At 37.2% G+C, this 13,389-nt stretch overlaps 1 protein-coding gene across 1 annotated transcript in view; it reads left to right on the top strand.

The window, feature by feature from the left end:
• Nucleotides 1–13,389, top strand: part of PDE3A (phosphodiesterase 3A) — a 492,862-nt gene that overhangs the window by 9,652 nt on the left and 469,821 nt on the right. The gene's annotated exons all lie outside the window — the stretch shown is intronic.

Genomic DNA, 13,389 nt, shown 5'->3' with positions numbered 1-13,389 from the left:
TTGGTCATTGGAGGTCTCCTTTCCATCCCAGTATCTCCTCCCCCAACCCCCGAGTTAGGTTTCTCAATGAAGGGAATAGAACAGAATAATACATCATCCTTGGGACAGGGATGGTCAGCAGGATGTGAAGAGTCCAACCTCACACAGATACCTTGTTTGAAAAGGGAAGAGTATTTTAATAACAAATTCAGATAATTGTGAATATTCTTCTTTGATATTACACTAAAACTTGGCAAGTGGTAGTTTCTTAAAGTTTAGTTGTAGTGTAGGGTATGAAAACATGTTAATTAACTTCATTGTAATTAACTCTACTCTATACACTACAATCCGTTGGATTTTTACCTCTTGCACGTTTACCCATGCTTGATTTTGTAAAATGCTGTGTTAGTCCTTTTGAAACTCGTGATTCACTGAGTTAATGCAGTCCTCCTAAATGTTGACACATTTCAATCTATGACATAAAGATTACTTTCATTAAATAACCACTGAGCTCATTTGAAAACCCCTTAAGTACTAAGGCGCTATCAGACTCATGGTGGCCGAGATAATGCCTCAAAATTCTAATATTTTACTCAAAAACTTGAATTCTGTTCTTGACAACGAGCCTGTCAATTGCATTCCTTGAAATGATCAGCTCACTTCTTTGCTTTTGAAGAAATTACCAGCCAGATGCCTAATTTACCATAACGAGAGCTTGTTGGCCAATCGTTCTTTCAAGCAAGAGCGGTGTTCCATGGGAAGAAGCAGCGAGTTCATTTGCAACTCAAGAAATAGCTCATGTACCATTACGTAAGATAACCGTTGTCTTTCATGATGGAGTGGAAATGCCTGATGTGTACTATTCATTACATCACATGTAATATCAAAAAGAATAGACTACACAGTCAAGATTATAAAAAACGAGTTTGTTTTTGATATTTCATCTAGGAAATTCTTTATTGAAACCATTTGTTTAAAAATCTGAAAGTGTGGGGAGGGGAGGGTATACCTCAAGTGGAAGAGCACATACTTAGCATACACAAGGTCCTGGGTTCAATCCCCAGTACCCCCTCTAAAAGTAAATAAATAAACCTAATTACCTCCCCCCTCAAAAAAAAAAAAAAAAACAAATGAAAATTTCAAAGTGTGTAGAGATGATGTGGGTGTTTTGTGTGTAATCAAACAGTTTTGTCCACATTTGCCTTTGTACCATCCATGCTAATGTCAACACAGTGAAAGAGGCAAATAGCACCTTAGTATAATAATAAAAAATAGTTTTGAGCTCACGAACCCCTGGAAGGTTTTCAGGAAACCCCAGGGGTCTGTGGAACATACTTTAAAGATTGTCTTCCTAGAGAAGTATGTTGATTACAGCCACTATTTAGAAATTCTGTTAAAGATACGATACTAATTCACATCTCTGGTTTATAAACACACACACACATTTTATTTTAGTCCCAGTAATTAGTTTAACTAATTTGAAAGACTTTGTTTTTAAAAACAGCAACATTTAATTTCATATTTCATGGCTAAAATGACAGTAAATGCTCAAAAAACAGCATAGGAGAAACTAGCATGTGTATTTGTGTGGTTTTTGTCATAAGAACAAAATAATGCTGGAAAGTTGTCTTTTCCTGTATCACATTTTGTGTGTGTGTTCTCTCTGTTAGAAATTAGAAAGCTTTTTCTTTTTCCTTTACATACATTAATTCTCCTCTTGTTTTCCTCTTAATCATTTAGCTTACTCCACTTAAGATATTTTTATTACTGAAAATTTTCTTATCTTATTAAAATCATGGGTTCATGTCAGTAAATGGGAGTGCTTTTGAGTCCAAACTAAAAGGTATAAATTTCACTTCATTGTATACAGGCAAGTCATGTTTTTCCATCTGAGAAGAACAGTCAGGATCTGTGGTCTTTCTCAGAGAGAAATAAATTCTCCTTATAAGATGTAGTTAAAAACTGAGCCTCTCTTCTGGATTTGCAAATCATCCTTTCTTGACACAGATACGAACTGCTATCTTAAATCTTACGCTTCTCAATAAAAGTGTCCAGCTATCTTCCTTTCTTTAGTCTCATTCCTACAGACATAAATCCAATCTGTTCACACTTTCCAGAAGTTCTTACACATTTTTCAGGATACTGGTGACAAACCGTGAACTAGACTACTGAAAAGATGGAGAGAGAACGCTGGGAGCGTAGCTGTAATTTCTCCAGTGCTCAAAGCAACAGCATGGCACTGGAGAACTCAGTCCCCTCAGACTCAGTTTTATTTTAGATGAGAACAATCTTAGTAAATCTGATAAGTTAACAAAATTAAAACCCTCTGGTTACTTCAGATAAAGTGGAAGGAAAACAAACTTCCAATTTCCCCTCATTTCAAGGAAAAGTCACAGGGGAATCATTTGACTTGGCAACTTTATACGTTTAGATGATTTTCAGGACTTACCAGATTTTCATCTTAAAATTTTACATCATTGTTAGGGCGTTAAAAGTGACCATACGCTGCACATACAAAGAAAAGGCTGCTTAGAAGTGTGTGACTCTAATAATTGATGTCATATCTGTATCTTAGAAAGTCTTTAGTTATATAAAACTCCTGTGGCTGATTTTACCAAGTAGAACTGATTGCCTTTTGTGTCTTTGGCTGACCCCGGCAATAGCAGCATTGCCTACAGCTGCCGGCGCTGTGGGCTGACGGAGGAGCATCAGCCGAGAGATTCACCTAGAATCCAGCTGTCAGAACTTGAGGTTCCCATTTGGCATAAAGGCATCAGGAGGACATCAGTTCAAGCCAGATAGAGAATGATTATGGCTGACAACATCCTGGGCAGTTTTTATCTTTCCAAAGTGACGTGAAGACACTTCATTCATTTTTGTCTTTTCGGAAATGCCCAGAAAAATAGTTTTTGAAATCATTATCACTAGCACAATAAATACCACTAACACGGTGTTGGGTGTTGAATAGCGGAGTTTAAAGAGCTTAACTGAGGACACTCTCTTCTCAGCGATCACCCTCCTAAAAACCTCACTTTACATTTGTCTCTGTTGTTTTCGCTGCCTTACATCATCATGTTTGCATCCTGTCTTTCCCTGTACTTGGCTTTTCTTTCCTTGTTGAGAGGGGAACATAAAGATGTTTCCTTGCGAAATTCTTTTGCTCTCTTGCTTTTCCTTGTGTCGAGATGGCAATCAACCCAGCTGTCAGCAGAGGCTGCTTGGTGCTTTAGAGATGCGTATCAGTGGAACGCATTCTGTCCTTGTGTGCCAGGGCAAGTTAAAGGGGAGGCCAGCTGGGCCATTACTGGTTTTGGTAAGGAGAGAGGCGCCTACGTCAGCGTTCCTTTGTCTGTCCCTGCCCGTCTGCCCCTTTCCTTCCTGCCTTCCTCCTTTTATAAATTCTCCTTTCACCTCTCTAGGACTGGTCAGCTAATCAAGTGCTGTATTCATTGTGAGGTTCCAGTGCAACTCATCGTCTGCAAGGCAGAATTAGAACCTGGCTGCTTCTTATCCCTAGAACAGGAATTTTTAAACTTCTGTGCGATATGTAACTCCCTTGAGACTTTGTGGTCTCGGAGACAAGGGACCTTCATTTTTAATAAATGTAAGGTAATTTTCACTGAAGTGATCCCAAGGCTAGCTTTGAGAAACATTTAAAAACTCTATTTCCACCCTCTTCTGAAGGTGGACAAACCCTATGGACAAGCCATTTGCATAAAGCCTAAAAATTAAAAATTTACATTTGCTCCAAAGTGAGTTGTTTCTTCAGTTCTTACTGTGAATTGACCAAACATAAAACTAATATTAAAAAAAAATTTACCAAAGGGGAAAGGGCGGGGGAGAGAGAAATTAGGAGTTGGGGAATAACAGATACACATTACAGATATATGTAAAATAGATAAACAACAAAGACATACTATATGGCACAGGGAACTACATTCAATTTCTTGTAATAACATAAAATGGATAAGTATCTAAAATATATATATATGTGTATGCATATGTAAAACCGAATTGCTTTGCTTTACACCTGAAGCTAACATTGTAAATAAACTACACTTCCATAAAAAAATGAAAGAAAAATTTCCCTTTAGAGCAAACTCTTGGATAGCAGGGTGTCATATAACCTTGAGAACCATTTCTCTAGACCAAGAGTTCTCAATCTTGGCTCTACCATAGAGTCATCTGGAAGGTTTTTTGTTTGTTTGTTTTTTAAATGTAGTTGCCCAGACCCACCCCCAAAGATTCTGATTAAGAAGACATTGGTTGGTTTTGTTTTTTTTTTTAACTTCCCTGTAACTTTATTATATAGATTTGGAGTGTGGTCTCCAGATCACCATCACATGATAATGTGTTTGAAAGGCAGATTTTTTGACCCACCCCAGGAATTCTGGGGACTGGAACCAGAGTTAAAGGAGACCTCCGAGTGATTCTGTGCATGCTAAACTTTGAGAACCATTTCATTGCTCAAGACCAAACTTCAAACTTGAAGCAATGGACGTTTAGATGAGACTTTTTTTAGTGATTGAGATAAATCAGCTATGTTACCCTTCTCTTCTATATTGTATTTTTTGCATATACACCTTAACAAAGAATACAGTGTTATTTCTTTTTTAAAATTTTAAATTGAAGTATAGTTGATTTACAATTTGTGTTAATTTCTGGTGTAGAGCATAGTGATTCATTTATACCATATATTCCTTTTCATATTTTTTCATTATAGTCCGTTACAAGGTATTGAATATAGTTCCTTGTGCTACACAGTAGGACTTTGTTAACTGTTTTATATATAGTAGTAAGTATCTGCAAATCCCGAACTCCCAATTTATCCCTCCTTTCCAGTGTTATACCCAACAAAAAGTGTATTTGCTATAAGAAGAACATGTAATAAATTACAATGAGATAAAAGACTAAAAATCCCCAAGAGATGTAGAATCCACTAACCTTGCTGCTCATTACTCTATCACTTTGAAGGTCAGCATTCTTCTATAATAAATGTAAGAAGTCAAAGATGAGAAAAATGTGGAAAGGCAAAAGATGAACCCAGATTTATGGTATTTCTCCTTTCTTCCATGGAAAGAGTAGAATATACAGAATTAAATGCATTAAGCAACCTTCTAAAAGTAGAGGATTCCTATCAAATTCAAATTTTAGAGTTGAATAAAGTGGTAACTTTTGTTTGGCAAATAGTAAGATATGTTTATGTACCAGGCACGACTCTCCGAGCTTTAGAAGTTATTTGATCTTTACAACATTTGGGGTTAGGTACAGCTGTAATATGGGGAAGGAAAGTAAGATGGGAAGGGGTGAATTTGCCCAAGGTTGTCGACACAGCTATAAAGTGGCTTAGCCTGTGCTTAATCATTACATTACTTAGGTGGAAAGAATTCATAGCTGCTGATTAATTCTTTACTATCTTGAAAATGTGTTTTGTTCAAAACCACTTTTTCTTTGTGATCTCAATTTTTCTTCCAATTTCCCTCGTGCCACTTTTTGCATTAATTTATAATTTTTAATTGTTTTTTGGGGGAGGGAAACATTGTCTATCACTTGTTTATTACTTGCAATATAAATTTTCTGTTTTTAATCCGCTGGGGAAAGTAACTGAAAAAAAATTCTGCCCTTTCAATCACAGGATGTTTTGAGTCCATTGCTTGAGCTAAGTTGAGATATTTGGATAAGTAAAGAACGGTGAACATATTTCACTTTCAAATTTTCCAAGGCAACATTAGCAGTTTCCTTTGCTTCTTTTGAGAAAGATGAATTTGGCTATTTGAAGGAAGTCTCCACCAAAATTAATCCCTTTCCCAGGATTTGTTTTCCATATTATTTATCACATTGATAGGTTTCTGCAGAGTGTGGGTTTGGCAAAGTCATACTGAAGGACCAGAAAACTAATCTCTTGATAACTTTTGTGTCAAAAAAGGCAGCGAAATCCAAGCTTTCAAGTATCCGAAAAAGTCTACACCTTATAAATTCTTGGCCCAGATTTGTAAACCTAGTGCTTTTGAATAAAACTTCAATTTTCTCACGTATGATTAACAGTATGGTGGTTTCTTGTACTATGTAACATTTTTTCAGAAAAAAGAAGGATGAGAACAAGGGAGTGTGGAGAAGAATTTTTTTAAAATCCTTAACTGAGTACATAATAACTCTGTGATACATTGAAAGATGAAAATGGACTAGATAATATCTATTAGATAAGTTAATAGGACTGATTTCTACTTCCTTCATACAGGAGTAAGCATGGAGAAATTTATCTGGAGCTCTGATTGCAGTTAGTAAGAGTTGATTGATCTAAGGATCTAAATATTCAACCTCCCTCACTTTTTATCCCATTAGGTTTTAATTTCTTTTTCTCTCTCTGGGCACGTATCTACAGGGCAGTGTAATGTTGGGGACTGAGCTGATTGGAGGGACCACCTTTTGGACAGATTCTCAGGTATTCGCTGTGCTCTCCCCTGCGTTCAGTCCCCTAGTGCTTGTGATGAGTCACTTGCCCATCCTGGTATCAAAAGAGATGAGTTCTAGAAGGTATATTGGCTTGAGTGTAAATCCTGATTCTGACAGCTACTCCCCGTATGACTTCAGAAAAATTACTTAACTTCTCAAACATTCATTTTCTTCCCTTGTAAAAATAACACACAAATATCTGCTTTATAAGGTTGTTATGACTAGTCTGTGATTAATTACAACAGTAGTAGCAACAACAACACAGCAGAGCATCCAAGAGCCAAACCTTCTTCTGAGACGCTGTGCACAACTCTCGCTCAACTCACACAAACCAGCTTTCCTCTTCGAATTCCGAAACCCACAGCAGAATTACGTAGCCATTCGGCCGTGTCGGAGAGTTTTGTAAACAACCAGCTCTTAAAAACAGTCTCTGAGCTGGGTAAGGTTATCGTTTTCTCCCAAATATTTATTTTTGCAACCCCTTTTAATTTCTATTGGGACTTATGCAAATGTCTAAAAGGGCTGAATCTGGCTTTCAATCATGGAAATCTGGGGCCTGTACTCCTTTAAGGGTATTTTGGTACAATGTGGCTATGCTTTGTGGTAGATCCATGCTTCTTAAGGCAGTGTGGGGCTGCACACCTAACCCCAGCGAGCGCAAATGGTCAAAGGCCTGCATGTTGTTAGGAATTCTAATCGAGTTTTAGTTACATGCATTTTGTGGTACTACCAACATTTCATCAGAAGTTGAACAATCTGGTTTTGATCAATTCAGATACACAGTTTATCTGCAGACAGCCAGAAAGTGAGCAGAATATCTCCAGGGAAAAAAAAATGCTTTCAGATTAATTCTTTCTTGGAAAACAAAAATAACAGGACTTTTAGTAATTCCTGATGGAGAAATGCAAACACTAGAGAGTCAGCCTTATTGGGGAGAAGTAAAAGAATATTCAGTGTCTTGCTTTCTTTAACTTTCATTTGACAAAATGGCACTGGGTACAGTGCTGTCTGAGATAGCCTTTTAAAAAAATGTTTTTACTGAAGTGTAGTTGATTTACTGTGTTAGTTTCAGGTGTACAGCAAAGTGATTCAGTTATACATACACACACATGTATATATTTTCTTTTCAAATTCTTTTCCATTGTATGTTATTACAAGAGATTGAATATAGTTCCCTGAGCTATACAGTAGGTCCTTGTTGTTTGTCTATTTTATATATAGTAATGTGTATCTGTTAATCCCCAACCCTTAATTTATCCCTCCCCAACCGTTCTCCTCTGATAACCATAGTTTGTTTTCTATGATGTCCGTGAGTCTGGTTTTGGTTTGTAAGTAGAATTTCTATCATTTGTTTTTAGATTACACATATAAGTGATATCATATGATATTTGTCTTTGTCTGACTTAACTTCACTCAAAATGATAATGTCTAGGTCCATCCATGTTGCTGCAAATGGCATTATTTTATTCTTTTTATGGCTGAGTAGTATTCCACTGTGTATGTATGTGTGTGTGTGTGTGTGTGTGTGTGTATGCCTCATCTTCTTTATCCAGTCATTTGTTGTTGGACATTTAGATTGTTTCCATATCTTAGCTATTGTATATAGTGCTGCTATTAACATCAGGGTGCATTTATCTTTTCAAATTAAGAGTTTTCATCTTTTCCAGATATATGCCGAGGAGTGGGATTGCTAGATCAGATGGTTAGTTTAGTTTTTTAAGGAACCTCCATACTGTCCTCCATAGTGGCTGCACCAATTTACATTCCCACCAACAGGGTAGGAGGATTCCTTTTTGAGATAGACTTTTACTAGACATGCTTTGCATTCAACATGATGGAAAAAAAGGCTGAAATCTTTTTTTTTCCTATCCTTTTTACGAGTTATTCTCCTATTGTTTTGAAGTGTTAAATGTTAGCTATTACCACACATCTGCGAGTGCAGAGCAGAGCAGATTTGCTTAGTTAGATTAGCCAAAAAGTCAGCACTGCAGCCTGAGGACCCACATCTGTTCTCTTCTTTGAGCCAATTCCACATAATGTGAATGAGTCAGAGAAAAACAGGCTGGTTCGGTCAACAGCAGCTCTTTTTCTTCACGTTAGTCATGACTGGGACTTGGGGCTGGAACTGCCTTAAAAATATGTATCTGGACCTTTCCCTGCTCGAAGGCAAGCATATGGTAGACAGTATTTTCATCATGAACCATCCCCCAGAAAAAAAACATTTTACAACTTCCTTGAACACGTTCAAGTGTCAAGAATCTACAAATTGTAATCTATCTGTTCTCTCATTTGCCACTTTATCTAAATTCCCACTGCTGCAGCTTGTCCGTATTTAACTTCACCTTGCTCTCAGCTGAAAAGGAATGTCACTCTCCTTTCCATGGAATACTGTCCTTCCTTTAATACTGTCACTGGCTTGGGAATCATAGATAGCACAATGTTAAAAAAAAAATCTTGGTGTCTGTATCATTTTTTTAGACTCCACATATAAGTGGTATCATATGATATTTGTCTTTGACTTACTTCACTTAGTTTGATAGTCTCTAGGTGACCAGAAATGAACACAACATTGTAAATCAACTATACGTCAATTAAAAAAAATTCTGCCAGTATGTTTGTGGCAAAAGGATATGACTTGCATTGACAGTCATTTATCTCTTTACAAAAGCGTTTAATGTCCACTGATGTGGTCTCCATATGTGTCCTCGGAAGCTCTTTTAGACCCATGAGTGTGTGGACAACAGAGTTTGCTTTGCATTTTTTTCTGTCCCTGGAATTAATGGGACATGTCATTGGAGTTTGTGCTCCTTGGTGTGATGCCTGCAGTGGAGGAGCTTGGTAGCCTGGGGAAGAAAGTGCCTCTGACACCTTTCCGACGGGCAGATGTACAACCCTGAGGTCATTTGGTTGGTTTCCTGCTCAAGACTCTCTTCTTTATGAAGGCTTCAAATTGTTTAGTGGGGAAAAAAAAAAGATACTCAAATGTGTAGTAAGAGTGTATATAGAGGGAAGGAGGGAGTTTTCCATATCTAAACATAGTTCCTAAATTTGAAAATAAACTTGCATTAACAAACATACTTAACATAACAAGGGTGAAAGTAGTGGTACCTATTTGGGGTGAAATGGTCTCAATCATTTTTTTTTTTTCCTAATGTCTTCTGTTTCTTGTGCGTGGCATGTTCTTCAACCTCCTTGAATAAACTACGGGAAGGACTAATGCAGACTAAAGAACAGATTGAAAATAAGGCCAGTGTACCAAGAAAAGTGTTTACTCAGATCATGTTCCAGCCTCACAAAAAATTGCACTGAAGCCTTCATTTCTTTGCCACTGGGACGTAAAACATGTTATGTCACAAAAATAAAGTCACTCTTCTGTGTCTAAAGATAGCTTCTCTTTTATTTGTGCTAACTTCTAGATATAATTCTTGGAAAGCTATGTAAGTGAATCAGGGCTTTTGTGTTTTGCAAACAACAGAATTTTAATTCAGTCTTGAGCGAAACGTGGATCGAAAGCTCCAGGAAGTGGACGTGACTTTAGGTATAGCTGACCCAGACATATATCTCCCAGCAGCATCCTTTTTCCTCTCTGTCTTGGCTTTGCTTTTCCCTGCATGGTTTGCTCTCAGGAAGGATCTTTCCAGCAGTTAGAAAAAGGGGAGTTGCCTCCTGCCCCCAGTCCCTGTAGCATCACCACACCAGAGGAAGGAGAACTCTTCTTTGCCAGCATCCCCAGAATTAGTCCAGTGTTTGTGGCTTTACTGTCCTGACTTAAGTCACATACCCATCCCTGAGGATTTCAGTGTTAACGGGATCTATCTGAATGAGCCTGGCTTCTCTTGTCCTGATCAGCTCAGGATGGTGATGACAGTTGGTAGCTCATGTGGAATGAGAAATCTGCCAGGTGAGAAAACCCCACCCCTGGACAGAGAGATTTCCATGACTCTTATTTTTGCACCTAGGAGAAGAGTTATAACAGACCTCAGAAAACACTTACACTAGAGTATAAGGCAGAGAGACCTCCTCAGCAAACCATTATTATTGGCTTAATGTGTTGTTCAGGGCCCCAAAATTCTTGTTGCGATACACTTAGCCCATCTATCCTTTTTGGTGCCTGTGCTAAGGCTACAGAACCTCCCTTTATCCGTAGTTACGTTGCAAGACCTGTGAATTTTCCAGTTAGTTTATGTAGGGGCTTTCCACTAGCAGGAAGACCTACCTCTGGCCTAGTTTGTAAGGTCAGCCTAAACAAGTAATTAATTACCCATAGGAAAGTCAAATACTCTTATCAGAAGAAAGAACACTGGGAAGAAAATACTCCTTGTCAGTATTTGTTAAAAAAAAATACGATTTGACGCTATTATCAAAGGCTATGTATTTTTTGATAATTTCTAGTTTTGTAATGAGTGGCAAAAGAGAGTATTTTCCATGAATAAAGATATTTGTGATTGGAGAATTTTTAAGTTATGCTGTATATAATTCATGACATAAATATTTATTAAACTAGAGGTTATTCTTTTTAGGTTTGAAACTACTTTTGTTTTTTTGTTTTTGATTGGGTTTTTTTATTTTTTATTTTTAACTTTTTTTTATTGAGTTATAGTCATTTTACAATCTTATGTCAAATTCCAGTGTAGAGCACAATTTTTCAGTTACACATGAACATACATATATTCATTGTCACATGTTTTTTTGCTGTGAGCTACCATAAGATCTTGTATATATTTCTCTGTGCTATACAGTATAATCTTGTTTATCTATTCTACATTTTGAAATCCCAGTCTGTCCCTTCCCACCCCCTGCCCCCCTGGCAACCACAAGTCTGTATTCTATGTCTATGAATGTCTGTTTCTGTTTTGTATTTGTTTTTTCTTTTTTTAGATTCCACATATCTGCGATCTCATATGGTATTTTTCTTTCTCTTTCTGGCTTACTTCACTTAGAATGACATTCTCCAGGAACATCCATGTTGCTGCAAATGGTGTTATGTTGTCAGTTTTTATGACTGAATAGTATTCCATTGTATATTACCACATCTTTATCCAGTCGTCTGTTGAAGGACATTTAGGTTGTTTCCATGTCTTGGCTATTGTAAATAGTGCTGCTGTGAACATTAGGGTGAAGGTGTTATTTTGAAGTAGGGTTCCTTCTGGATATATGCTCAGGAGCGGGATTCCAGGGTCATATGGTAAGTCTATTCCTAGTCTTTTGAGGAATCTCCATACTGTTTTCCACAGTGGCTGCACCAAACTGTATTCCCAATGGCAGTGTAGGAGGGTTCCCTTTTCTCCACAGCCTCTCCAGCATTTGTCATTTGTGGACTTTTGAATGATGGCCATTCTGACTGGTGTGAGGTGATACCTAATTGTAGTTTTGATTTGCATTTCTCTAATAATTAGTGTTATTAAGCATTTTTTCATGTGCCTATTGATCATTAGTATTTCTTCCTTGGAGAATTGCTTGTTTAGGTCTTCTGCCCATTTTTGGATTGTGTTATTTGTTTTTTTAATTAAGTCTTATGAGCTGCTTATATATTCTGGAGATCAAGCCTTATATATTCTGGAGATCAAGCCTTTCATTTGCAAAAATTTTCTCCCATTCCGTAGGTTGTCTTTTTGTTTTACTTATGGTTTCCTTTGCTGTGCAGAAGCTTGTAAGTTTCATTAGGTCCCATTTGTTTATTTTTGCTTTTATTTCTATTGCTTGGGTAGACTGTCCTAGGAGAACATTTTTGAGATGTATGTCAAATGTATGTTTTGCCTATATTTTCTTCTAGGAGGTTTATTGTATCTTGTCTTATGTTTAAGTCTTTGATCCATTTTGAGTTTATTTTTGTGTATGGTGTAAGGGAGTGTTCTAGCTTCATTGATTTACATGCAGCTGTCCAGTTTTCCCAACACCATTTGCTGAAGAGACTGTCTTTATTCCATTGTATATTCTTGCCTCCTTTGTCGAAGATTAGTTGGCCAAAAGTTTGTGGATTCATTTCTGGGCTCTCCATTCTGTTCCATTGGTCCATATGTCTGTTTTTGTACCAATACCATGCTGTTTTGATGACTGTAGCTCTATAGTATTGTCTGAAGTCTGGGAGAGTTATTCCTCCAGCCTCTTTCTTTTTCTTCAGTAATGCTTTGGCAATTCTAGGTCTTTTGTGGCTCCATATAAATTTTATTATGATTTGTTCTAGTTCTGTGAAATATGTCCTGTGTAATTTGATAGGGATTGCATGAAATGGTTTGAAACTACTTTTGCCCATTTGACTTATGTTTATTTTTTTCTATTGTGTATTAGGTAGAGTTTTTCAGGGAAACATAATATATATATATGTAGAAAAAGATTTAAGGAATTGGCTCACACACTTATGGAGGCTGGCAAGTCCCCAAATCTGCAGAGTCGGCCAGCAGGCTGGGGACACAAGGAAGAGCCAGTGCTGCAGTTCAAGTCCAAAGGCTGGCTGCTGTAGGATTTTTTCTTGTCCCTAGGAGAGGTCAGTCTTTCCTTCTAGTCAGGCCTTCAGCTGATTGGATGAGGCCCACCCACACTGTGAAGGGCAATCTGCTTTGCTTAAAGTTTACCAGTGTAAATGTTAATCTCTTCAAAACAACCTCACAGAAACATCCAGAATAATGTTTGACCAACTATCTGAGAACTGTGGCTGAGCCAAGTTGATACATAAAGTTAACCATCGCATATTGTAAAGTATTGCACTGTGGCAAATCAGATTTTATGAATGTGTGGTTATTTTCATGATCCAATAATTTGCATACTTTGGGGGCTTTTATGTCAGATTTTGTTACTATGAAATTAGTACTGTTATAAAAATTTGTTAAATAGTTTTAGATGACCTCTTGAGATTTTTAAGGGAGAACGTGGGATCTTATAAAACTAAGATTTAGAATGTGTTTTTAAAGCAGAAATCGTTCAGTTTAATAATTTCTTCCTAAAGCAGAAAACATTAAG

Source organism: Camelus ferus, chromosome 34, assembly GCF_009834535.1.
Source record: "Camelus ferus isolate YT-003-E chromosome 34, BCGSAC_Cfer_1.0, whole genome shotgun sequence".
Taxonomy (NCBI): domain Eukaryota; kingdom Metazoa; phylum Chordata; class Mammalia; order Artiodactyla; family Camelidae; genus Camelus; species Camelus ferus.
The sequence above is the reverse complement of the archived record's forward strand: the minus strand, read 5'-3'. Positions and strand labels throughout refer to the sequence as shown.